We start from the raw sequence: 25,713 nt of genomic DNA, 5'->3' as shown, positions 1-25,713 counted from the left end.
TGTTCAACCAACATAACACAGAGATGCCCTCCTTGCAGTATCATGTTCACTTTGGACATCACAGGAAGAATGGAAACAAAATGGGGAAGGTTCAGAGGAGATTAAGATCACTTCTAGGTGACCTGTTCTTTTCGCATTCATCTGGATTTGTTTGCAGAAAGATTTCAGGAAGGTTAGACAACTTTGACAATTATGCATTCATTCTTATTAGTTTTGCTTGGCAGTTAGACAATGTTGTATCAAGCAAGTGTTATCTTGCACTTTCCAGGGCATTTCCCTGTCATTTTTCTTATCACAAGAAGTCTGATGGGGGGGGAGGTTTGTTGTACAAGAGCACGAAATCAGCTTTAATTCTGCAACCTAAATTTGTCAGAATGCGATTGTATTCCAGGTGAAATACTGACAGTCTGGAAGTGCCCTTACAAAGCCACAATAAATGCAGGTATCGAGGCCTATGAGAAAAGAGAAAAGAGGTGAAATAATCAGAAATGTTCACTCTTCAAAAGACTAGGAGGAGATCAGAGCTGCAAATATGAGCTAGGAAAATGTCAGCGGTTCCGTCTTCATTTTTTAAAATGACATTAGGGAAGAAACAATGGATCTAGATCAGAAGGAAATAAGGTGTAATAATAGGATGAAGGAAGGCAATTTTTCTTCCCACTACAGTTGCTGAGCAGCCAGTTGAACCACCAATCATGGTGGTCCCACCACATGACATTTTCATCAACAGCTTTTGAGAAGTAGCAAATGCTTGAAGAAACATCAACCAAATAACATTATTATTAATAGCTGTACTTTTCTATATTTCTTGTCTTCTGACCTCACTGCTAACTCCCTTCCAACCATGTATCTATATATCTGCAGCTCAGGATAACACTTCATGCATCTGATGAGATGGACTGTTGTTCAAGAAAATGTATGCCTAAAAGTGTTATTAGTCTTTAAGGTGCCACAAGACTCTTGGTTGTTTTTTCCACCCAAAATGAAAAGCTTTGGCTTAGTTCATCTTGCCTTGCTGCAGAGGAATGGCATAGACACAGTCATTTGTAATTATGTCATTCCAAGAACATACTTGTAAGATTGCTGGATTTGGGACCTGAAGTGATCTCAATGCAATCCCTGCTTTTTTGTTCCCTATAATTTTGGACAAATCAATGAGTTTCCCATCTGTAAAATGGAGCTTAAAGCACAATTTATCTTTTACATTATAAATACTTTTGGAAACCCTGTCTAAATTAGATTACAGTATAAACTGAGCCCTGGAATCATTTACATCATATAAAATGCTCTTGTGTGAGAGACTGAGCAAAGTATCAAGTCAGGAAATTCCTTTTCTGACCTGCATCTCACTGCAGCCCCATCTATTATCTACATGTAGCTGGAGAGAAGCTGAAAAAGAAAAAAGTGCCCTGGTTCCTGTTGAAGTGTGTGCGTTGTTGCGTGAAACAGCATACGTTACATTGGAGTTAAGTTGAGCAAGAAACATCACAGAGGCATTAGATCAGGTTAAGAATCTTTACTACAAGACATTATGGCTTAAGGCTTTAAGATTACATGTAGAGTTGCTCCCCCCCCAGGAGAGAAGTTCTCAGTTCAAAGACATGACACAGAAGAAACTCTGCTCAACACAGATAGCTGCTAAAACTCTCCCAGTCTATCTTGATGCTACCATGGCAACGGCCTTGGCTGTCCGTTCCCAGACTGGGCAAAGACATAACTCCTTCTAGCTACAGATTTCCAGACTTGCAGACTTGATGGAAAAATAAACTCAGTGACAGTACAGTTCAATGGTCAACAGTTCCTTTCACTGACTTACACCACTCCGGAAATACGATCATGTTTGCAAATGCCAAATCTAAGGATTTCCAAAGGGGGAGAGGAACAGACTCATTCTAAGAGTCTACATTCTGAAATGTGTGAGGAGTTTTTAACGTCCACAATCATTCAGTAACAGCGTTGTCTCTATTTTTCACTTCTTTTTGAAAGTGCTTGGTGGTGAAATGAACTCTGACAGACAGAGAGCACATGCTCCCTCTTCTTCTGACATGCTGATTAGAGAAAAATCTTTACATATTAGCAATAACAAATGCTACAAAGGAGAGGTTTAGCCGCTCAGATGCCAACCCCTGCATTTTCCAAATATCACTATAAGCTTCCCTTCCTTCTATCTTTGCAGGCAGGTTGCTCCTGGCCTCTTATAGGTCCTCACATTCTGGTGGCAAAAAACCTAGTGTCTTGAAGCCCAGCCTCATCACTTGGTCATCCCAAATTAAGGAAATTGCAAAACTTTCCAAGGGCTATCATATGCAACTGAGTTCTCATTCTGGCCTTCTGGTTAGCCCCAAGGCCTGTATAGACAAATATCATGCTTTATGGAAGACTTCAGTTTTGGACATCCAGCTATGATCTGGTTGTTTTTGTTGCAGCAAGACTCCTTTTGCTCCTCTCTGAAATGCCCAACCCTTTGGGATCCTAATTTGCTGTACCTCCATCCCTCATCTCCCACTACATGTTACATGAATCCTTCAAACAGTGAAACACTTAAACAAGCCCCATTATGATGGCTGTTTCAAGGTCAACTCCCACCTGGTTTGACAAATTTCTGCAGCCATTTTCTGAATAGTACAATAAGATTGTGTTATCAATGAAGCAAGCAACATTTCTTCATGTACTTTATGTATTTTAATACTATATTTCAACTAATCTCACATTAGCAAGTATTGACCCACAGCATATTCTCAGTCATCAGAATGCTGCAATTCCTCATTCATAGCTTATTTGTGACTGCAGAGGTACTCAAACAAGTAGAATGTAGTGTTCTGCTGTAAAACAACCTCCTTTCTCACTAATGGCATACAATGACATGGGCCCATTACTACCCTGGGGTACAATTAACAGCATAAAGTTTCCAAAGCAACTACATAATTCTGATGCTGTGCCTGGAGATCTGCCACTTTTACTGATTTCTTTAAAATGGCTTTCACCACTAGACTCCTCTAATAGGCTGGCAGGGCACATGTGTGAAGCCTACCTGTGGAATTATCTTGACATCATTTCCTCCATTGTTGAAAACCTTGTCAGAAAGAAGATGAAACAGATACCACCAATCTTTCACTGTCTCCAGCTGCTTTTCCCTGGTGTTTGCCCATCTGTGGAATTGTTCAGATCCATAGGGGAATGCTACTGCATGTTGCCTTGCCAGTGCCCATTTGCCAGTCAGTGGAATCCAAATAGTTTTAATTACTATGTAGTCACTTATCTGCCCAGTGATAAGTTATAGGGTCACAACTGTACGACATAGACTGGGTGAGTACTTTGATTATTGCTGAAACAATGGTATCATATACTGTAGTTCACATTCTTAAAGCAATACAGTCATATTTCTTGTATTTATTATATAATAACAAAGTAAATATATCCCACTTTGGCTAACACAAAAATGTTTTATACCCACAAAAAACCCCACACCAGCCCATCATATGTGCCATCAGCTCACCATACCTTAATAAAACAAAAAATGGGCAAAACACAACAGTATCCAGGTCTATTTAAGAAAATAGGAAGCTGCCTTATACCAGAACAGACTACAGTATTTGCCCATTTAGCCCTATGTTGTCTCATATGACGACTAAGGGCTCTCTAAGACAGAGGACTTTTTCACATCACTGCTGTTCCTGGACCTTTAACTAGAAATGCCAGGGACTGGACCTGGGCTTATCTACATGCGATGCATGTGCAAAGTTGCTTTTGAACATCGGAGGCAGTATGCCTCTTAATACCAGTAGCTGGGAGTCACAGGTGAGGACAGTGCTGTTTGCACTCAAGTCCTACTTGTGAGCTTCCCATGGGCATCTGGTTGGCCACTGTGAGAAAAGGATGATGGACTAAATGAACCTTTGACCTGAACCAGCAGGGCTCTTCTAATGTTCTCTATAGTCCATATCAACATATTGTGCATGCTGTACCTGGCCATATTCTGCTAGCACCATGTTATGAAGACACATTCTGGAAACCCAGCGTGTTTTGTGAACTCTCTCATGAAGCCATGGCTGCAGCTTCAAGACAAGCACATGTAGACCTAGGAAGCTGCATTAGACTGAGATAGACCTTTGGTCCATCTAGCTCAGAACTGTCTACTCTGCTTAGCAATGTCTCTATGCGACCTCCATGGTTTTTTCCCCAGACCTTCTACCGAAGTGCTTTCACTGCATAGCCGGGACTGAAACTGGGAGCTGCTACATGCAAGACATATGCTCCACCACTGACCCATTGAATGGTTGAAAGACAGAGTAGTGAAACTCCACTGAAGAGCCATGGATGCAGAGCCATTAATGAGCAGTCATTGGGTATGGTTGTTCAACCAGCTGTAGGTCCACCTAACAGTAATACAAGCTCATAGCCAGCCTAAATGTTTGGGAGAGCATCAAAAAAAGTAGAGGGGGCAGAAAACGTTTCTGTAATAAATATTATTTTTTTGCAAAATAATTGAGACATGACAGAAAAAAATTAGGGGGATGTGCGGCCCCTAGCCCACCTCTGGTTACAGATCTGCAGTAGTATTGTCCAGCCCACATTTTACCATATAGTCAACAAGGATATCTGGGAGATCTTGGCAGATGTTTTACTAAAATCAAGATAAACTATGTCCACAGCATTCCCATGATCTACTGGACTAGTGACTATCAAAAAAGGAGATTAGTCTGACATGATTTATTGTTGGAAAAATCATCCTGGTTCTTAGTCATCAATGCATTATCTTCTAGATTCTCATAACTGGCTACTTAATAATATGCTCTATAATTTTGCCCAATATCAGCTTCAGGCTGACTTGTCTGTAGTTTCCCTGCTTTCTTCCCTTTTTGATGATATCAACAACATTTGCCCGTCTCCAGTCCTCTGGCACCTCATCCATTTTCCAAGAATTGTCAAAGATTACAGACAATGGTTGCAAGCTTCTTCAGCACCCTGTGATGTAACTCATCTAGCCTTGGAGATCTGAACTCATTTGAAGTAGCTAATTGTTCTCTCTGTCTCCTTACTTATCTGGGCTGCAAGTCCCTCTTTATGTTGTCTGCTTTTCCCCGTCAAACACAATTCCCTGTGTGAGAGAAGACTAAGGCAAAACAGGAACTAGATGCCCATCATCTTCCAGGCAATATACTGGAGTAAAGCATAGAATGGTGAAAAACATCATTTGAATGTGTGAATTACAGCCAAGGCAATTGAGAAATAAATAGCTGGAATCAAAGATTCAAAAAAATAACTGCTGCAGGGGGCTAGTCTTGCTGCTGTTCACCTAATTTGAAATATTGTTGGATGAGCCTTTAAAAGTTGGAGTTGCAAAGAGGGGGAAAAGGCTGGGAAATCTTAAGTTTTCCCAGATACAACATATTGCAGCTTGATTGCTGGGAAAATGTAGTACCCTCACCATAGAAATGTAACTTTGAGGGAAGGCATATGGTCTGTGTGAAACTTGTCACTATTGTGCAAACTGCTGATTGTGTAGAAAAGCCCTGAGGCAAGCAAAACTTAGCAGCTAAGACTGAAATCCTAAACATATTTGGCAAGAAATAAGCCCCAATTGGACTCAGACAAAGTTATTTCTCAATAAACATGCTTAGGATTGGACTGCACATCTTTGACAGTACATGGGGCAGACCCTCACCCTTCCAAGACAGCAGCATCAGCACCACATTGATTCTGCCCTAACACAAACCATTACTTTCCTGACACATTCCTGTAGAGAATACAGGACTACCTGGCAGGTGTTTGTTCCTCTAGTCAGCAGCAATATGGCCTTCTAGAGATAATGGCTTGTGTTCCTTTTGGAACTTTTCCATAATTCATACCGTGGCCTCCTCTCAGGCATCAAATATTTATGTTCTGTTGATGCTTAGTAAGAAACATCTTCTTCCTTGGAGCATGGCTGAATGTTCAAGGCTAGCATGGATTTTCCTTTGTTCAGGTAATTATGTTCAGTATCGATTTAACTTGTCAGGTGAATGGAATGTGCTTCTGGAATAAAAACAGCATGTCCACATTACCTATACCCAAACAGCAGCTGCTTCATCTTGCTTTTGCATTCTAGTTCCCCCATGACCACCGCCAAGGACCAAATCCTCTCTTTACAAGAGTAAAACATAGGAGGAGCAGAAATAGCCTGTCCAAGTTCTCCATGCTATTTGTGGGTGGCAAAATTCAAGGGGAGGACTGAAATTCTCCAACACACAAAAAATAAAGTGTTCAAAAATTAGTCACATAATTCTTTTCTGAGAAATACTGGGTTCATCTACATGGTGGTTTACTGTGTGTTTCGTGCTATTCACATGTCCTTTAAATTTGCATGGTTCACATGATGTTACCAGCAAACGGAACCTATCACGCAGTTTTTCCCCTGTAAATCTGTACTAACCAATCCACTGATAATATGAAAAGGGGAGGGAAAAAAGTCTTCACTCCCATTCTCTAGTGCTTGCAGACACTTTGCTTCAATGCTTTTAGGTGGGTGTGTCAATCATCCCCCTCTCTATGCCCATTCCCCCCTCCTGCCTTCATTTATTTTATTTCCTGTAGGCTGACAAGCAACTTCCAGTTGCTCTCCTCCATTCTGCTGGCCTTTTTAATGTTGCTGTAAATGGTACCTTTATTTTCTTTTCCCCCTAACTTGTGCACAAAAGCATAACACTGCTCAAATAAAGATATGTATTTCAGCTGTATCCTACCAGGGAAACCACAGATATTCCCACTTCATGTTGTTGTTTTTAAAAGGAACCTACTGCAGCTGGCAGAACAGACTGAGCATGCTTGGTCACCTTAGCAACCAGAGGGAGTGGAAATGTATAATTAGAGGGTGGGGCCACAAAGAAACTAATCCTGCCCAGAGGAATCCCTGCTTGTGTGAATGGGAAAAATCTATTGGCAGGTAACTTTTGAGCAGGAACTGCGGACAATGCAAATGAAAAGCGAAGGTAAAAGAAGTGTATTTTCTACAAAGAAATGCTCCCAGGTAGATGAGTCCACTGACGCAGCACTCAAAACACTCTTCTATAGTCAAAAATTCTTCCACTGACAGTTATGACTATCTCCCTCTAGTGACCAAATTGCATAGCATTTTATGGCTGGATTCAGAGGCCAGTTGATCTTATATGGCTGGTTTGGCACAATAATGCTCAGTTGGAAGCCAAGGGGAAAGGTAGGTCAACTTGGAATAGGTACCAATTAGCACCCTTTGGGACATTTTTTTAATTGCACCGGCCATGGTAACCCTGCTGTTCCCTACTCTGTCACTGGGACTAGCAGAAATTAGTGCAGCAATCACTTTAATCTTTATATGTTTCTTCACATGTAGAAAGCCTGACATAAAAAAAAATCCTCACCTGGAAATACCCCAAAGCTGCTACTGCTTAACTGATATGCGTGTGCATGTGTGTGTGTGCGCGTGTGTGTGACTAGAATGGAGCCAGGTATTTCAGTGCAGACAATAGTATGCAATATTTACTGAGCCTGAAGAGCTAGGTTGCATCCCTACTACTGATATACCCCAGAAATATAGCACTACATGTGGTGGCAGATTTAGGTCTCTGAGACCAAATGTCCAGGGTTTTTCCTGGTACTGAAAACCCATCATGAAGCAGAAGGAATGGTTCATATCTTCCATTTCATTCTTGCAAGTAGCATCGGTGCTGGCTGGTTCATTCTTGCACGAATTCTGATGCTACTTGAAGGGATGCAAAGTGCTCTAGAAAAAGCAACTGTCCTGGATTGCAATATGAATTGTGTAATTCAGTTCCAGTTCAGATGTGTACAATGCTACACTCCAACCAGAGTAACTTTAGCTAATGTATAATTGCTTGGCATAAAGGAGGCAGTAGAGGTACACCCCAGAAATAGGAAGGAGTAGGAAAATTGTAGGTATATCCACCTAGCCACGGAGTTGATTTTACTCCATGGTGTGAAACTGAAAGCTGGAGGGATACAACAAGGAACAGATAGATCAGGAATTTTGCACAACACCCCAAGGGCTGATGGGAATTATAGTCCAAAACATCGGGGGGGCACCAGATTGGTGAAGAATAATGTTCTGGATCAGCAAGATGCTACATCGCCTTCCTTTTTGTAAGAGTCACTGCAGCTTTACTATGCCAGAGACCAGGATGACTATTCACAAGCTGACATTTGCTCTTATTCCTCCTCCTAACAGTCACATGCTAGGGACTGCTTTCGGCTTTCCCAGACCAGAGAGAGAGAGACAGACAGAATATGTCTGAGACCATTACAGAGGAGGGTATTTTCAAAGACTGGGGTATGCGCAAAATACCATCTAACCTTACATTGCTTCTCCTTCTGGCATCTTTCTGATCCATCTCTACATTTTGTTTCCCTTGATGCAGCTATCATCCTTTTTCAGAGTGAGCCATCAAGAATTATTGATATGTATACCTAGGAGTAATGCAATCCTAAAGAAGCATTCATATTTTATTAACCTTTATTTTTATAAACGTATAGTTACGGAGTTTCAACATGATATATACTATTAGAAAAAAAAAGAAGTGTGAGACATATAAACAAGTGGGTAAAATGCTAGTTAAATTATATAATTACAGGTTCTATCCAACTAAATTATACTCAGAGTGCACCCATTGAAATTAATGGATCTAAGTTAGTCACATCCATTAATTTCTAGGAGTTGGATTCATCACTAAGCACTAAGTAAGTAGTCCCATCAGCATAATGATTTCTGCTTGCACAACAAAACTTTCTCTCATACACACATCTGCCTGTGCACCCCCTACATCTGTTCTAGATGTTTCCCCAACCCACTGAAACAGATTTGAAGAGGGCATGGAGCACACACAGCAGGAGGAAAGGGGAGAAAGTCCCATTGCACTAGTGGCAATCCTTGCACTGATGGAACACGTTAGTAGAATACTGCCCAGAGTATGTCTAACACTGAATACAACCCATCTTTCAATAAACTTATTGCCCAGTATGCACTGTATATTCTAACTAGCCCTAAAGTGATAGATGTAGGTTTGATTAGGAGAGTAACTTCCCATACTTTTCCCATCCACTCTGTTATACTGGGGGAGGTCTGGTGATTTCCAGTGTTGAGACACAATCTAGCTGTAGTCAGAAGACTTGGCAAGAGCTGTAACTCTCCTTGTTCAATTTCTGTTTTTTAACATGAAAGAGCCACTTTTGGCTACTTGGTACGTTGATAACCAGTGATATGATATATACAGTAGTAAATACTTGCATGGATGGGCAGGATCAGAAGATATAGACAAAATATGCTTTTGGTACTTTATACCGTCAGCATGAATCCCTAGAATGGTATATTGTACTCAACCTGTACAAGGTGAGGTGCCATTGATAAATATATTGGGGGGGATTCACGTTTGCATTAATTAATGTTGGAGGTACATTATTGAACAACCACATCGATTCTGGTTGTTGAACTAATACATTCAGAGTCCTCAAATCTTTCTCCCATTTCTTCTTAAATAAGGGTTGACGTTGGCTTTGTAGAACATTATAATAGATGTTCAGAGAGTAGGATGTACATTTTACTAATCAATTTTAAGAAGTTAGAATTTATCATCCAGTTCTCAAATATTGTATTTTCTTGAGGAATTCTGTGCTTGGCTAAGTGTTGTGTTGCCATGTGTCAAAGTAGAAAATATTGGAAGACTGGAGAATGGTAACCTTCCATGAACATAATCAATTCATCATATGTGATTATATGAACATTAATACCCCATTGGGAAAGGGATCATATTTTTTGTGCCATTCTGTGAAATATCCCATTGATAGAAATAGGTTTCCAGGTGCATCCATATAGCCCCAGCCTCGCTGCTGCCCTGCCCCCCCCACCATCCAAGTACAGTGACACTGGTGACAGAAGGGCAGCTCCATGGCTCTGCCCTACCACACCAACCATTACTGGTCAATACTTTTGAATAGGAAAATATCACCCACTATCAAGTAGAATCAAAGGGGGTAAACAAACATATTTACAATAATCACCAAGAAGTTGCTATATGAATATGTACCCAGGGCTGGCTGGGTGGCTGGCTCTCCCTCTCCCTGTGTGTGTGTGTGTGTGTGTGTGAGAGAGAGAGAGAGAGAGAGAGAGAGACAGACAGACAGACAGACAGACAGTACTCACCAGTATGGAATGCCAGCACCTCTTTTTTTGCTGCCCATGCCAGCCATTTTGTGCTGGCACCCATGGCACTTTTATCAAGGTATAAGGCACCTCCTTTTTTACTAAACAAAATGCTGCATGAACCCATCCAGTTTCATCGAACAATTATTCAGAGGAATACCATACAAAATCCTAGATTATCAGGATTATAAGGAAAAATCCATAAAAGGGGGGGGAGGAAGAGGAGAGACACCTAAAATGTTAAGTAAATTGGCTCCATGCAAAGTCAGCCCACCTTCAATATTCATTATATAATATTTTACTGCAAATTGTCTGTTCTAAAGGCTGGGTTCACTTATATACTCAAAGTGACAGGCGTTCCTATGTGGGCAGTATGCTTGTACTAGCGTTGCCAGCTCTCTGGATTTCATCCGGAGATTCCAGGTTTGGGAATCCTTCCCAGGTCTCCACCAGGGGATTCACCCAATCTCCAGGTGGGTGAGGGGTCCTGGGGTCCTGCAGGGTCCTGTGAGAGGTGGTGGCAGCAGCAAGCAAGCCCAGGTCTCCCCAAAGGTTGAGCAGGAAAGAGGCCTGTAAGAACCCAATGCAGGATGCCGATGAAAGAAGGTGATGAGGGGAGGGGAGAGGGTTTCAGGAAGGTGCCTGGGGGAATGAGTGGGTGGTAGGAAGATGCCTGGGGGAGTGAGTGGGGTGGGAGTAGGAAAGTGCCTAGGGGCGTGACAACACTAGGGCCCTGCCCTGTGACATCACTAGGGTCTGCCCCTGAAATCTCAGGGTATGGGATGCTTCTGACACGGCAACTCTAGTTTGGGCACTGCTAACAGAGTTAGAGGATTGTATTCTGTATAGCATTATGGAGCTCCTTCAATCTGAGAAGTCCCAATAGTTGTGAAGGGCCACCTCGCTCTCCTACTTGCTCAAAGGATAGCTCTAAGGATAACATCTGTTGCTGCATACTGGTGGTGCGGCCTCCAGCCACCATGTCAAGTGTTATGAGACATAGTCTCCTCCAGGTACACCCAATTTGCCTTCAGCTTCCTCCTGGTCCGCTCTGGGTTCTAGCATCTGTTGTTGATTGGAACAAATCCTCCTCTCCTTGTGACCTAAGCCCTGCACTGAAGCATTCATTGATTTGAAAAGGTAACAATGAATCCAATGAGTCAGGCTGGTCTTTGCACATCCTCAGGAATCTGCATCCACCACATCATAAAGAGAGAAAATCCATCCCATATCATGGGGTGTGGGATTGATCTCCTCATGTACCATTGTTAACCCATTAAAACAAGATGCTAGAGTGGCTGTTCTCTGGAAGCTGCAGCAGGCCAGCAGGAGGAGGGAGCAAATGAAGCAGATACAAGCATGACCCCAAAAAAACCCAGTTTGCAAATGTGAGCTGTTGCTGGGCATTTAAAAAGCAGTGTTTTCAAATCCCATCCATTATTCATAGGGCTGTGCTACCTTAATAGTTAAACTTGTTTCCACTTAATCTTCCATGGTATCCTTCTGGGGAGGCTCGCGGAGTTGGGAGTTGGGGGCACTGCTTGGCAGTGGCTCTGCTCCTACTTAGCGGATCGTCGCCAGAAGGTAGTGCTTGGGGAACATCGCTCGACACCCTGGACTCTCCATTGTGGAGTCCCTCAGGGGTCGGTTTTGTCCCCCATGCTCTTTAACATCTACATGCAGCCTCTGGGTGCGGTCATCAGGAGTTTTGGAGTGCGTTGCCATCAGTACGCTGATGACACACAGCTCTACTTCTCCTTTTCACCTTCTTCAGGTGAGGCTGTTGATGTGCTGAACTGTTGCCTGACCGCGATAATGGACTGGATGAGAGCTAATAAACTGAAACTCAATCCAGACAAGACTGAGACACTGTTGGTGAGCTCTTTCCCTGCTCAGATGGTGGATGTCTATCCTGTTCTAGATGGGGTTACACTCCCCTTGAAGGAACAGGTTCGTAGTTTGGGGGTCCTTTTTGACCCTTCCTTGTCACTCGAGGCTCAAGTGGCCTCGGTGGCACGGAATGCGTTTTACCACCTTCGCTTAGTCGCCCAACTATGCCCCTATCTGGACAGTGATGATCTCGCCTCTGTTATCCACGCTCTGGTAACTTCTAGATTGGATTACTGTAATGCGCTCTACGTAGGGCTGCCCTTGAAGACTGTTCAGAAACTTCAGCTAGTGCAAAATGCGGCAGCCAGGCTGTTGACAAGGACCAATCGGTCTGCGCATATAACACCTGTCGTGGCTCGCTTGCACTGGCTACCCATTTGTTTCCGAGCTAGATTCAAGGTGCTGGTGTTGACCTATAAAGCCTTACACGGTGTGGGACCGCAATACCTTGTGGAACGCCTCTCCCGCTATGAACCTACCTGTTCACTTCATTCAGTATCTAAGGCCTTCCTCCGGGTACCAACTCACCAGGCTGTCCGGAGGACTGTTACTAGAACTAGGGCCTTTTCTGTGGTGGCCCCCGAATTATGGAACAGCTTACTGGAGGAAATACGCCTGGCTCCTACGGTTCTTTCTTTTAGGCGCCAGGTTAAGACCTGGCTGTACTCCCAGGCATTTTAATGTTCAATGTTTTAGTTTAATGTGTTCCTTTCTGTTACTGATTTTATTCTATATTGTATTTTAATCTCATTTTGTACACCGCCCAGAGAGCTATTAGCTATGGGCGGTTTAGAAATGAAAATAAATAAATAAATAAATCTACTTTTCTAAATAAAAAAAAGTAAAACAACAGTTTGCCTGAAGTAAGATCCTCTAACCCACTGTGGAATCATAGCTTATTGTCAGGACCAATTTGCACATTATCTAATTCCTATACAGAAAGTGCTTCCACGGAACCCAGATGTATTATTCACCATATTTGTTATCCATACATTCTCAAAGGACTACAAGGTTACCCTCACAACTCCTCTGTGTTAGGTAGGCTAGAATGAGAAAAAGCAACTTGTCCAAGGCCAGCCAGATCTCCTGGATCTAAGGCCATCGTTAGTGAGGAGGCCACCATCTGTACAAAGAACAAGCTTGACAGATCCATGTCCCAAAGGGATTAGAAACTTTGAGAAAAGACACAACAGGGGAAATGGGGAAAATGGTGGCAAGGATAAACAGGGAAAGAATATGCAGTGATTTCATATACATGTATTTTGGCTCCATTATAATATGGTATTGGGACTAGGAGTTTGTTCCAAAAACATCCTGAAAAAGGTGAGTTTCAAGGAAGGACCTGAAGGGAGTTGGTCAGGTCACATAGATGTGTTTTGGAAGGCAGTTCCAGGCATTAGGAGCAGGGAGGAAGGGTGGAAGACAAAGTTATTCCAGGTAGATCAAGGGGGTAGGCAACTTTTTTCCACTGAGGGCCACATTCCCTCAGGGAGTAATCTGTAAGAACCAGACCTTAAGAGACTAACTACGTCACAACATCTCTCTTGTTACTGGGGTCTGATATTCAGCAAGGGAGCAAAGACAGCAGAAAGCCTCCGGGATCAAATATAAAGGGGAGCTATAGGCTTTTGGTTTAGATTGTGCAACCCAGCACCATTGCTTAAATGACAGGAGAGGGAACCTCCTACATTTTGTAAGGGCTGTGTTAGCTACTCTTTCAGAAGGCTCTAGGCGGCATGAAAATACAGTTCTTGCGATTTCTCCAGTTTCTCACACAACCATGTGACGGAAGATCAATATAATAACAGTGGTTTATCCCGATGTTATTCAACGCGTAGTCTCTTTCGCTCTCAATGCATTCCTTGTCTTTTCGTGCACCCCTCCAGTTTCTCATAAGACTCGGATTCCCTTGCAATGAGTTTGCCCACCAAAAAACGCTTCCACAAACAGACAGATGGCGCCACAAAGACATTTATGCGTATGCTCGACTACAAAAATGTTCACACCGGGAAGCGGGGAAGTGGGGTTTTTTCTCTATCTTCAGCCCCACAGCGGCCATCTCGCCAGCCACTTCCCTCTTGGGGAATCTCCCACTCTTCGGCTGCAGAGCGTTTTTCCCCCCCATCCTGCCTGGCCTGCCTGCTCATCAGCTGTGAATTTTAGGCGGGAGGTTTGAATCCCCTGCCTGCTCTTGGGCTGCGTGCCTGAGTGGTTTCCCAGGCAGGATGGGGGGGAAACTGCTCTGCAGCCAAAGAGCGGGAGATTCAAACCTCCAGCCCAGGCAAGCGCTGCCTCTGTAAACCTGCTGCATGCTGCATGATTTTCAGCTGGAGTTTCTGGTTTTGGGGGGTCCCCTCCGGGTCTTTATTTCCAGAATGGTTTTTGTTTGTTTGAATAATAGTTATTTTAATTAGTATATGAATTATTTCTATATTTTTGAATATATAAATATTATTTCTATTATTAAAATGTTTATTACTTACTTTGTATTTATTTTTTTACAAACATTTCATATAAAATTATAGGAATTACAAATGTGTTATAATACCTTACCCCTCTCCCAATTATTTTTGTGAAAGTTGGGTACGCCGGTAAAATCAATGTCTCAAAAGGGGTATGCGCATGTTGAAAGTTTGGGAAACACTGCTCTAGACAATTCTAAAAACACTTAAAGCACAAACTTCTGCTAGCCGCCAGGAAGGGGGGGGAAGGCTCTCCTGAAGAGTTTCAATGACAAAAGGGTCTTCGTGGCCCATTCACCAGTTGCTGGGCAACTGATAGACCCATTCTCCTACCTGGCCACTCTATTAGTTTAACAAAAGAAACTTCAGCAGAGCCAGCCCCTCACCCCAAGGCATAGGATTCCAAATCAGAGGCTGGAAAGAGGACCCACAGGGGTCATCCATTCCAACCCCAAACTCATAACAGTATGTTCTTTCCCCCTATAAGTTGCTTTGAGACATACAATGAAAAGCATGGTATAAATTCATTATATAAGTAAGTAACATTCAAGGACAACCCCCCCAACCTATGGCCTCCCTGACAGGATCCCTCCTCTTCATGTCTCAATGGTGATGCACCTGGTTGAGGAGGGCAGTCCAATCTCTAGTTCTGCATCGCTTTGTTTACTCAGGCTGTCTATCCAGATCCACCAGTGCCTTATCTTTTGTGATGGTCCCTTTAGCAAGGCTATTGGGGGGGCATGCTTTTGACTAAAATTGGAAGGAGTCAGGGATGGTGTTCAATAAGCCCCCCTTGCACTCCCCCCCAAAAAATCTGGTCATCAGGGATGGGGGAGAAACTTGAATCAGTTTGCACTTTCCAGAACAATAACCACGCAGAAACACAACCATCCTTTGCTGTTAGCGCGTCTCCAAATTTTGCAATGCATTTCTCCAGACAAGTAATGTGTATGAAAATGCATATATAGTATGCATATAAACGCAGATAGTAGTGAAATAACTTACAAAAATGCATTATATTAGGGGAAATTGCTTTGCTGTTACGAGAAATTTACATTAAATGCTGATGAATTTTCATTAGGATTTTTTTTAAAAAATCACAAACTGATGTGGAAATGTGGAGGAGTGAACTTAAGAATGGAAAAATGAGAAACAGAGAGAAACCGAAATGGTCTCCTGGTGAGAGAGTAACTACTGGTCAGGCATGGTACTCATTCTGTGGAAGTGATTCACTTGTTTTGTTTGCTCCCTGCCATCCTAAGAATCCCTGCTGCACTTACCAGAATACAAAGATATGTCTTGTTTTGTCCCTCTGAGTACATGATGGAAGGCATGAGCAGCATCTATTTCCCAAAAATGGAGGTTCAATCCTACATTCAACCTGTACCATCTGACCCACAATCCTAGATGCCCAATTCCAGATATATGAGAACTTGAAGTCACACAGTGGTAAGGAAAAGCACTCTGCACATAGTCAGGGGCACTTTTTGTCATTACTTTCACCAAATACTGTGACATTTCCTGACATTCAAAGCTGATTCAGGGACTCAACACTGATGAGCCTTGGCTCAAATGATACCCTGAAAATAGGATTGCTGTATTCTGAGATACTGAGCAGGAAATGAAATCCTCACCCTTCAAAACGTATACCCAAGTGCCTACTACTCACAGGCTTAGTGATCAGAACAAAAACATTAGAGCACTTGGAAGATAAGTCCACTTAGCAGCTGCAAAGCAACTTCACACACTGGAAGGGACCAGCTTAACAGCAAATTCTTCTCTAACAAAACTCCTACTGAAGGCTAAAGCTCCCATTTGTTTTAGAGCACAGACGGCAGCACCAACCAAGTTATGGCAAAGAATAGAAATATGCACACAAAACCCCCCTGACTTTGCTATTGGAAGGTTATGCCGTATCTATAATGTTTAAAAATAAACCCTGCTTTGAATAGAGCTGAGCTAAAATGACAGCATGAGTTTAATTACTCCCATCTTGTTCAGAGCGATAGGAACTATAATAAAACATGGCCCAGATTTCATGCTTTTTCACACCATAAGCCAATTAAAAAATGCCTCTGACATGAGGCCTGCAGCAATTAACCAAGAGCGGATGTGCACTCAAAGGACATGTAAAAACAGAGGGCAGCTACAAAGCCAGCTAACTCACTCCCATGTTGAGGAGCAGGTAGCTTAAACAACAGCATTCGGAAAGACAGGCTGCAGAGCTGCAGAAAGTGCATCAATCCCTCAACATGTCTAATGCAAGAAAGATCCAAGTCTCAGCAGCTAAGAAATCAAAGGAGGACAGGTCCAACTAGGATGCTGTAAGGAGGACAAAGGCATGAAATTAGACAATGGCATAGGCAACACATGAAAGCAGCTTGGTGGATCAATTTTCCTCCTGAGCAATGAAAAACAATCTGGAGAAGCTGACGCATAGGGTGATCCAAAATTAAGTGCCTGACTCTATTTCACATGCTTCCTGCTCTTGTTCTACCTTGAGGCTCAGATTTGGGGATCCAAAGCACAATATTCACTATTTGAGGGCTTATCCACACTGCGGTTTAGTGTGTTTCTGGTGCTACTTGCATCCCCTTGTAATTTGCATGGTTCACATGGAGTTGCAGGCAAGCAGAAGGTATCATGCAGTTTCCCCCTTTAAATCCATATTAACCCAATCTGCTGATAATGCAAAAAGGAAAAACTGCACTGTGCTCCTCTTTGTAGGTGCTTTGCTTCAATATTTTTTTAGTGGGCAGGCTCTCTTATGCCCCATCACCCGCTCCCTCTCTCTCGGCCACCTGCAAAAGCTGCCACAGCCGCTGCCTACTTTGCCTTTCACTCACTCCCCCCATCTGCCTTTCACTCAGGCTTGGGACAATGGAGAAGGGGGCGTCCAGTCAGTTTCCTTGCACACCAAGGCCGGGTTTCAGCCTTGAACCAGAGGGAGTGAACATGTAAAATTAGAGGCTGGGGCCACAAGGAAACAGCAACACTAATCCTTCCCAGAGGAACGCCTACTAGTGTGAATGGGAAAGAGTGGATTTGAAACTACTATTGAGAACAAAGTGTGGACCTTGCAAATCTATCACAATGGTAAAAGCAGCATCTTTAGCAGGGCCAGCTCCAAAGGGCAGCTAGGTGGGGCCCTGGCTGAAGGGCCCTGGGGCTAGAGGGGGCCCTCAGGGGCCCCTCCACTCCCCTTCTGCAATTTGCTACAGGATCGGTGCAGCAGATCGCATGGCTAGAGCTCCAGAGCCTCTGCCGCCACCTTGGCTGATAGCACGCATGTGTGCTATGCACACGCATCCCTGCCATGAGCCAATATGGCAGCAGAGGCTTCAGCCCCTTAGGGAAACCTCAGCTGCCAGCTTGGTTAAGGGCAGCACTGTGTGCGCAACCACACAACAGCCGAGAAAGGTAGGTTGAAGCAAGGGAATGGTGGGGGCTCCAAAGCTCTCGCTGTGCGATCAGTGGCAGCAATCCTGCTGCAAATTGTGGAAGGGGAGCGCCAGGGCCCGGGTTGGCTTGTGCCCAAGGGCCCTGGCATGTCTGGGACCGGCCCTGGTCTTTAGTACAAAGGTATGCTCCCATGCAGATAAGCCCTAAAACTCAAGGGAAGCAAAGGGGAGTGGGTAGAGAGAATGTGATGCAGCAAAGTACTGTATTCAATACTGGTACTCCAACCATCATAGCAATAAGAGGAGCAAAATAGCACCCTAGATCTGACCTAGGGTACTTTTAGTGAAAGCATCTTTCCCAGGTGAGGTGCCCTTCACATGCAGCAGTAGTATCATGGGAAACCCTTTTTCCATCACGTGTTTCCACATGATGGGCAGCTCTGTGTGCATGATGCATCCATGCAGACAGGGTCTTTCCCATTCAACTGGAGTGGCAGCCCACATTAATTCAAAAAAACACTTGATCTGTCCTATCCATGCGGTTGCATGATCCACATGTAGCCCCTTCACAGTGCAGGAATGCATGAAGGATATGCAGCGTTCATGGCAATACGACAGAATGGCATTTCAGATCAATACTGTTGCTGATCAGGGCCATACTGGATGAAGCAGTGCACTCAGTACGGAATTGTACCCAACGTCGCTAAGTCAGGGTCCCATCAGTGCAAGAATTACTGCCAGCATATTGGAATTTTCCCCCTCTCCTCCGCCCACATGCCCCCTAAAAGTGTTCTAGGGGTTCCCCCAATCCACAGGAGTAGATTAGAGGGAGGGGGAGTCCCGTTGCAGTAGCGATAATCCTTGCATCTGATGGGGTGCAATTAGTAGAATACCACCCATAATCTGGGAAGGAGAATGGGTATACTAAGAGTAGGCTCTGTGCACAGTATCAGGGCCCCTTGAATAGGCAGGATCCCTGGATGCACACACATACAGAGCCCTTGGGCATACCCTTTCAGCACAAGCAATAAATCACTTCAAACAATCCAATTTTGATTATGCTAATCCAAATCTAGGACTCTACTTTAATTTCCTGGATGCTGTCAAGACCTTGCATTAATTAAAAAATGAAGCTACAGCAAACATATCTAATGAGTATGTGGACCAATTTAGAATATTCAGCAAAGATAGGTCAAAGGATGGTACTTTCTTTTAAATGTTTATCAGTAAGTAACTTGAAGACTGTAGTAATTTATTAACCTCAATTGTGTCAACAGTGGGGAGATCATGTCTATCTTGTCAGTTAACTGAACATTAGTGATGAACTTGACACAAGTTCTTGAGTACCTATTACCAATAAGAAGATCAAGGAGCCAATATTTTTCTTAGGGGGAATAAAGCCCCTTGGGAAGATAATATTCACTTGGGAATTTGGAGTGGTAGATACCTGTTATCCTTTAACTTTTTCACTCAACCAGTTTTTCAGATCAGATCCAACTGGGCTAGAATATTAGGGTCATCATCCCATTTGGAAAAGAAAAAAAAGCAATTAAATATCTGCAAAAGGATTGTCAACCTGTCCATTTCTGGCACTTTCAACTGTTCATACTTCACTTGCTCCATGGTTGAGTTCTTGCACTGTAAGCAGATACTAGTGCTAATGCAGCACAGTGCAGTGCAGTGCAGTGCTAGTGCAGATGAAGGCCTGTTGAATCATAGTCCGAATTAAGCTCTGCACTCAACACTTACTTTCAGTCTTACAGGCAAGAGGTCATAATATGTCCTCTTCTCTGCTGGACTCTAACGCCTCTCTAAAGAGCATGTGGCTCTTACCAGGAATACAGAAATCAATACATTTTAGCCTGAAGAAAGTGCTTTCATTTTAAATATAAAAAATAAAGATGCTATGCTTGCAAAGAGTCTGTGCTCATTGCACAGTCACCAGCTGAGCAAAGCTAAAGAAGTCGGGTATTTCCAGGACATGTGCAGAGTGCCAGCTGACCCAAGTACATCAGTAACTTTTTCACCAAGCTTTTTGTGGGCTCCGAACATAGCAAGCCGCTATTTTGTTTGTTGAATAATTTAATATTGTACCTTCTTTGATCAGTATTATTGTGATTTTATTGCATTTAATCGTTTTGGTTTGAGGGCTTTTTAAGCAGAAAGGGTATAAATAGCAATACAAATCTGCAGAGGAGAAAGTAAGTGTGTACATGCATGCTACTGAGCACCCAAGAAGGACACAATGCAGTTGTGATAGTAAAAAGTGGGGGCATGAGTGTGTTATGCAGCCAGGGGGAAGAGGTGACCAGTCCTAAATTATCCTTAGGATATGCAGCTCTTGGCTTCTCTGCGTCTGCACTATTTTGATTTTGCTCACATAGAGACTGCACACCATAGATACCGTGCAGGTGGAAGAAGTCGTATCAATACACACCTGCCTCTTCCTGGACAATGCATGATTCATTCTGCAGTAGCTTGAACATGACTTTGTGCCAAGAGTTAATCCCTGCATAACTACTTCAAGTCAAAGTGCATGTGATAAGCAGGTGAACAATCAAGCTATTCCTCTTCATGCCCACATCCAACCACCTTAATTACACCAGATATGCAACTGGAAAATCAGTTATTGCAGAAGATTCTGGGAATAGCGAGAGGTTCTAGGGTGCACGCTCAGTTCCCACAGAGGCACTGGCCGGGTCTGTTGGGCCTCTCTGTCATACCACATGCACCCTAGAATATACCAAAATGTTTCCTGTGGTTGTGCAATGGAGAAGAAGATCAGGAGGTCAAACTGACATTCAGAGTAGTTTGTCCACCATTACAGATCATTGAGACACCTGAAGCCGCTTCCAAGGACATGGTTTGGAAACCATTGCACCACAGGGGGAAATGTAAAAACCACCATGTGTAAAGAGGGCTATAACTGAACATCAGAAGAAACATCTTGACAGTAAGAGCAGTTTGACAATGGAACCAATTACCTAGCAGAGTAGTGAGCTCTCCCTTGCTGGAAGTCTTCAGGCAGAGGCTGGACAGCCTTCAGTTGGGGATGCTCTATCTCTTGATTTTCTGCAGGGAACAGGGAGTTAGTCTAGGTGGTCTACAAGGCCCCCTCCTACTATATGATTCTAACACACTGGACTAGGATTCAGAGTTTGTGAGCTAAAATCCTGTCTGTGCTAGGGTCACAATATGGTATAAGGATCTGGGTAAGTCGCTTAAGTGTGTACATTTGTCAGGATTGCTCCTCTCCTCCCCTTAAGTCACAAGGATCTTCAGAACCCCAGGGTCAGACCTCCTGGTCAACCCTTACTCTATGACCCTGAAACTCCTGTCATCACTAGCTCCCATCCTGCTTTGTTTATTTCTTTGCTGTGCTATTAATTCCACACTATCTCTGTCCTTCGCTCCCTTCTCCCTGTAACTCGCCATTGAGGTTGCTGGCCCCAGACCTACCCCTCTTTTCTTTCTCTGTCCTTCTACACTCCTTCTGAGACAATGGCTGCCAGTTCTGTTTCTCCCAGTCTCCTCTTGTTTCCTCCATTTGTTCTTTCCCCTTCACTTTCTCCTTGTCCTTGGCTCTTGCCTCCATTCCTCTCTCTCTAACAATTCTCTCTTCCCATTTAGGACCTGCTGAGGACATGCATTCAGCTGCTGTTTTATCTCCCGGCTCTGTGCCTGCATTGGCATCTGCTGCATCACTGCCTTGCCTCCCCACTTCCAGTCTGCTCCAACCAGATCCCAGTTAGGACCCAAGATTAAGGGAGCAGTAGGCAGTTTGTCATAACGTCATATTCTCTCTCTCCCCCTCCCTCCCCCTCTCCCCCTCCCTCCCCATTTCATTCCCTTTCTCCCCACCCCACTCTTCCAATTCAGCTTCTACCCATTTTCTTCTATACCATCACAAGCCCAAATGGTCTTGTAGAAGCTGCCCGCCATGTGCCGGCCAAAACAGTTTAGGTTGCCTTTTTGCACACCACCACTCAAAAGGCTGCAATTGCAATGGCACATTAAAAACCCAATTTGGCCAGCCTGCGGTGGGCAGGATAGTTAGAAACTGATCAGAAACTGCAGCTGCCACAGGATGAAACAGTCGTTTGAGTAAGGTGACTATGAAGAGCAAGGCAGGGATTTACTTTCAGAAACAGTTTTGGAATGTAATCATGCAGAAAGTTGCATTTGCAAGATTTCAATGGCCAACTGAGCATGGGAACAGAAGCTGGGTTTGTTTGTTTTTTAAGTCAGCAATTGTATTAGGAGCTAGTTACAACCTGACTTGGAAAGAGCATGAGAGCAATCAGATCTGGGAAAAGAAGGCTAAGCATCCTATGCCAGAAGGCCCAGCAGTGAAACAGATGCCAGAGAAAAGGGTGGCAAGTGCCAGGCAGACTGACAACAGCTAAGAAAGCAGAGACACAAGTTTCCCCTGGGCCTGGTAGCAGAACTAGCCTGTACAGTGCAGAGGCGCCAAGGTGTCACTGATTCTTGTCCTTTAAGCTTAGTAGTGTCAACATGCTTCCTAGTTTGATTGATGACTCAGGAAGTTACTGCAACCATGCTCCATTGCACTCTGATCTCACTCAAAAGTCAGTGTATCAGCATGAGCCGCTGCCACCAGATTTACTGAGGGAATTATTACAGCAAGGGCCCCTGCTTCAGATGCCTTTGTTTATATGTGCCCTGCAGTAGATTAATCACTGGAACAATTTGGAACTGTTGCCAGAGTCCAGCGCTGTAGGAAGCAGTTTAAAGTGGAACAAGTGGGAACGCACTCCCCCAAATAAACCCAGCATGTAATCATGCCCAGAAAGGTGGTGGTCCTGTCTCTTTCTGCCAACACCACTTCCTGCCCTGACATCCAGAAGACAGACTATATGCCATGCATAACGTGAATTTCATTCTTGACAATTAGCCTCATTCAAAACATATCTGTGTTTGTTACCCTGGGACAAGGAATTTTCTGTATAGCAGATCCTGATATGTAGCCATTTCGGACAGTTAGTCTGTCTAAACATACTAGACATCCGGCTTGGGTACTTGGCTGCTTATTTTGCTTGGACTGAAGAAGCAGATGTTGTTGTTTTTTTTTTTTCAATAATTTTTATTCAAATTTTCATAAAACATACAAGACAAAATCATAAAACATTCAAAGACAAAAAACAAAATCAAAAATAGTTAAACAAAAAGAAAAAAAGAAAAAAAAAACAAAAATAAAAAATAAAGAGTAAAATATTGACTTCCCATTTGACAAAGATCAAATCAGTTATAAGTCTATAATATATAGCAATCCTGTCTCTTAAGTCATATTATAAAATCACTTTCCTCCAGTAGTTATCTTACTTAATCATCAAATCTCATAAACATTACTTTATTCTTTCCACAAAAAGTCAAAGAGAGATTTCAATTCTTTAAGAAATATATCTATCAATTTTTTTTTTCCAGATAAGCATATCGATTAATCCATCTCATTACTAATTATGATAATCTTATTGTCATAACCATAGTCAAAATAAACATTTCAATTAATCCATCACATCAGAATCTGTTAGGTTCAGTAATTTCAGTAGCCATTGTTCTATTATCTCTATTAGTTCCATTTTCCATCTTCCATCTTCAGTAGTCTTGTTAAGTCCAGTAATTTCAATATCCAATCTTCCATTATCAGTATTCCATAATAATCTTGCTGTCAAAGCCATAGTCATATAGTAAGAGTCTGATGGGAATTACCTCTATCCCAAATATTTTCTTGCCATCCATTCTGAATAGGTTGCTGAAATACTGCTGTAAAATCATATCTCTGTTCTTTTTTTCAAAATACACTGGGTCATCTCTTAAAAGTTTTTCCATTGTCACATGGCTGCAGTTAATTCCATAGATTTTCTCTATATTGGGCTCCATCACATCATTCCAGTCCAGAAGATAATCCATGCCATTGATAACTTTATCTCTAGAATCTTCATTAATTTCTTCAGAGATAACATTGAGTTCCAAACAATAGATTTTGTTTCTAAAGTCCATAGACTCCAAATCTTGTTCCTGTTCCACGTTTGTTCCAATCTCCGGGATCTCCTCTCTCACAGGGACCCCTATTCCAGTCTCCAGGGTCTCCTCTCTCACAGGGACCCCTGTTCCAATCTCCGGGGTCTCCTCTCTCACAGGGACCCCTTCCAGGGTCACCTCTCTCACAGGGACCCTTATATCTTTAATCTCCTGCTTCATTTTACTCAATTCAATTTTCGTTATCTCAATCTCATCCATTATTTTCTGAAACATAGTTATTTCCAGATTCTCAGCCACTTTCTTAATTGCCATTTTAAAAGAAAAATATAGGAAAACCACTTCTTATTTCAGCAACAGTTGGGTTAATACTCCAGACTTGGTGACATCACAGTATAAACAGAGCAGACAGCCTTATCTCTCCAATAGTTAAGTAAACAAAAATGCAGTTCCCAGGATCGAAACAATTAATGGCAATCGTCAAGAAACAGATTCGTCAAAATAAAATAGACCAAAAAGAGAGTAGTCTCAAAACAGTATAATATTTTTCAAAATAAAAATCTGGAATAGAAATCCCTCTTCTGTGTGTATCTTTAGAATGCAAATCCAGGACAGCTTTTTGCAACAAAAACAGAGATAAGCTATTAATTAGTGCGTAGCAGAGAGAAGTTACGGCTCCCCAGTGAGATGTCAAAAACCGATCAATCTGGCAAATCTCTTTTAAACAGCAACAATTTAAGTCAAGTAAAAGAAAAATATAGAAAGAAGGGTGCTTGCCTGTTAATGCGTTCTCTCTTAGAAGATAAGATGAACGTTCGCTTTAACAGATAGAGCTTGCTGTTGAAAATCCGTCCCACCTTCGTCGGCTGGACCTCGTCCCATAAATTAATGAGATCTGGTCGTCCCAACAAAAATAGGCTTTGAGGTTAATCTCTTCGTTTCTCCCTACCCGGGAGAAGTTTAATCAGTCAAAAAAAAAGAAAAAACTGACTGATATATCTGAATAAGCTTCTTTTGAGGCAGGAGCCCGTCTCAAAAGCAGGCACAGGCTAAGTCACCCTTCCCGGAAGTGAAGAAGCAGATGTTGTAAAAGATTTTGACAAAGGTCATGAATGACTTATCCATCCAGCTTAAATAAGCCACATGTTTCAAGATGCCCAACATGTTGTATCCTAGCAGGACATACGCAGGGTTAACTGTGAGCTGGTTTCCTCTAGAGATGTTTTGCCTAACTTGTAATGAGCTTTTAAAAGAAGAATATTTTCCTTTGTCCTGTGTAGTTCTGCTATTAATTTTTAAAAGTTAGCCTTTTAGGGCTAAATTAGATGTGAGGTATATTTGTGAATATGATTCTCCTGCATTTAAAAAAGAAAAAAGATGCAAGAGGGGAGTTTACTGATTCGATTGGGAACATGACACTGGAACAGGGAGGGTTAACTCCATGCCATGTTTCTGATCAAAATTCCCCTCCCTGAATTTGCTATTTGCCACATGCAGGAGGAAATTTACATATCTTTTTACAGGTACCGGTAAACTGCACATGGCAGTGGGGGTTAATTAGGATAATGTTGCAAAGGGGAAGGATAAACTACTTCCCTCAATTTCCTGATTCAGTTCAGGGACCCCTGTGACAGCTGTTATTTTTTTTTCACTGCTTTGTTTGGCTTATTAAAATTTATGTTGAGCCCACACCTGAATGGACCTGGAGTTATATCCAACTAAGTCATACTCAGAGGAGACCCATTGAAATTAATGGGTCTAAGTTAGTCATGTCTATTAATTTATATGGGTT

General features: G+C 42.7%; 1 protein-coding gene across 10 annotated transcripts in view; it reads right to left on the bottom strand.

The window, feature by feature from the left end:
* Nucleotides 1-25,713, bottom strand: part of GRM4 (glutamate metabotropic receptor 4) — a 603,968-nt gene that overhangs the window by 540,791 nt on the left and 37,464 nt on the right. For 5 of the 10 annotated variants that reach the window (XM_061632382.1, XM_061632380.1, XM_061632381.1 and 2 more), the window contains one exon: nucleotides 20,906-20,993. The exons of the other annotated variants lie outside the window; for them this stretch is intronic. The gene's annotated coding sequence lies outside the window, so the exon portion shown is untranslated. The remainder of the gene's footprint in view (nucleotides 1-20,905; nucleotides 20,994-25,713) is intronic. 10 annotated transcript variants of the gene reach the window in all.

Source organism: Rhineura floridana, chromosome 6 (genome assembly GCF_030035675.1).
Source record: "Rhineura floridana isolate rRhiFlo1 chromosome 6, rRhiFlo1.hap2, whole genome shotgun sequence".
NCBI lineage: Eukaryota > Metazoa > Chordata > Lepidosauria > Squamata > Rhineuridae > Rhineura > Rhineura floridana.
This window is presented reverse-complemented; position numbering and strand designations above follow the sequence as displayed.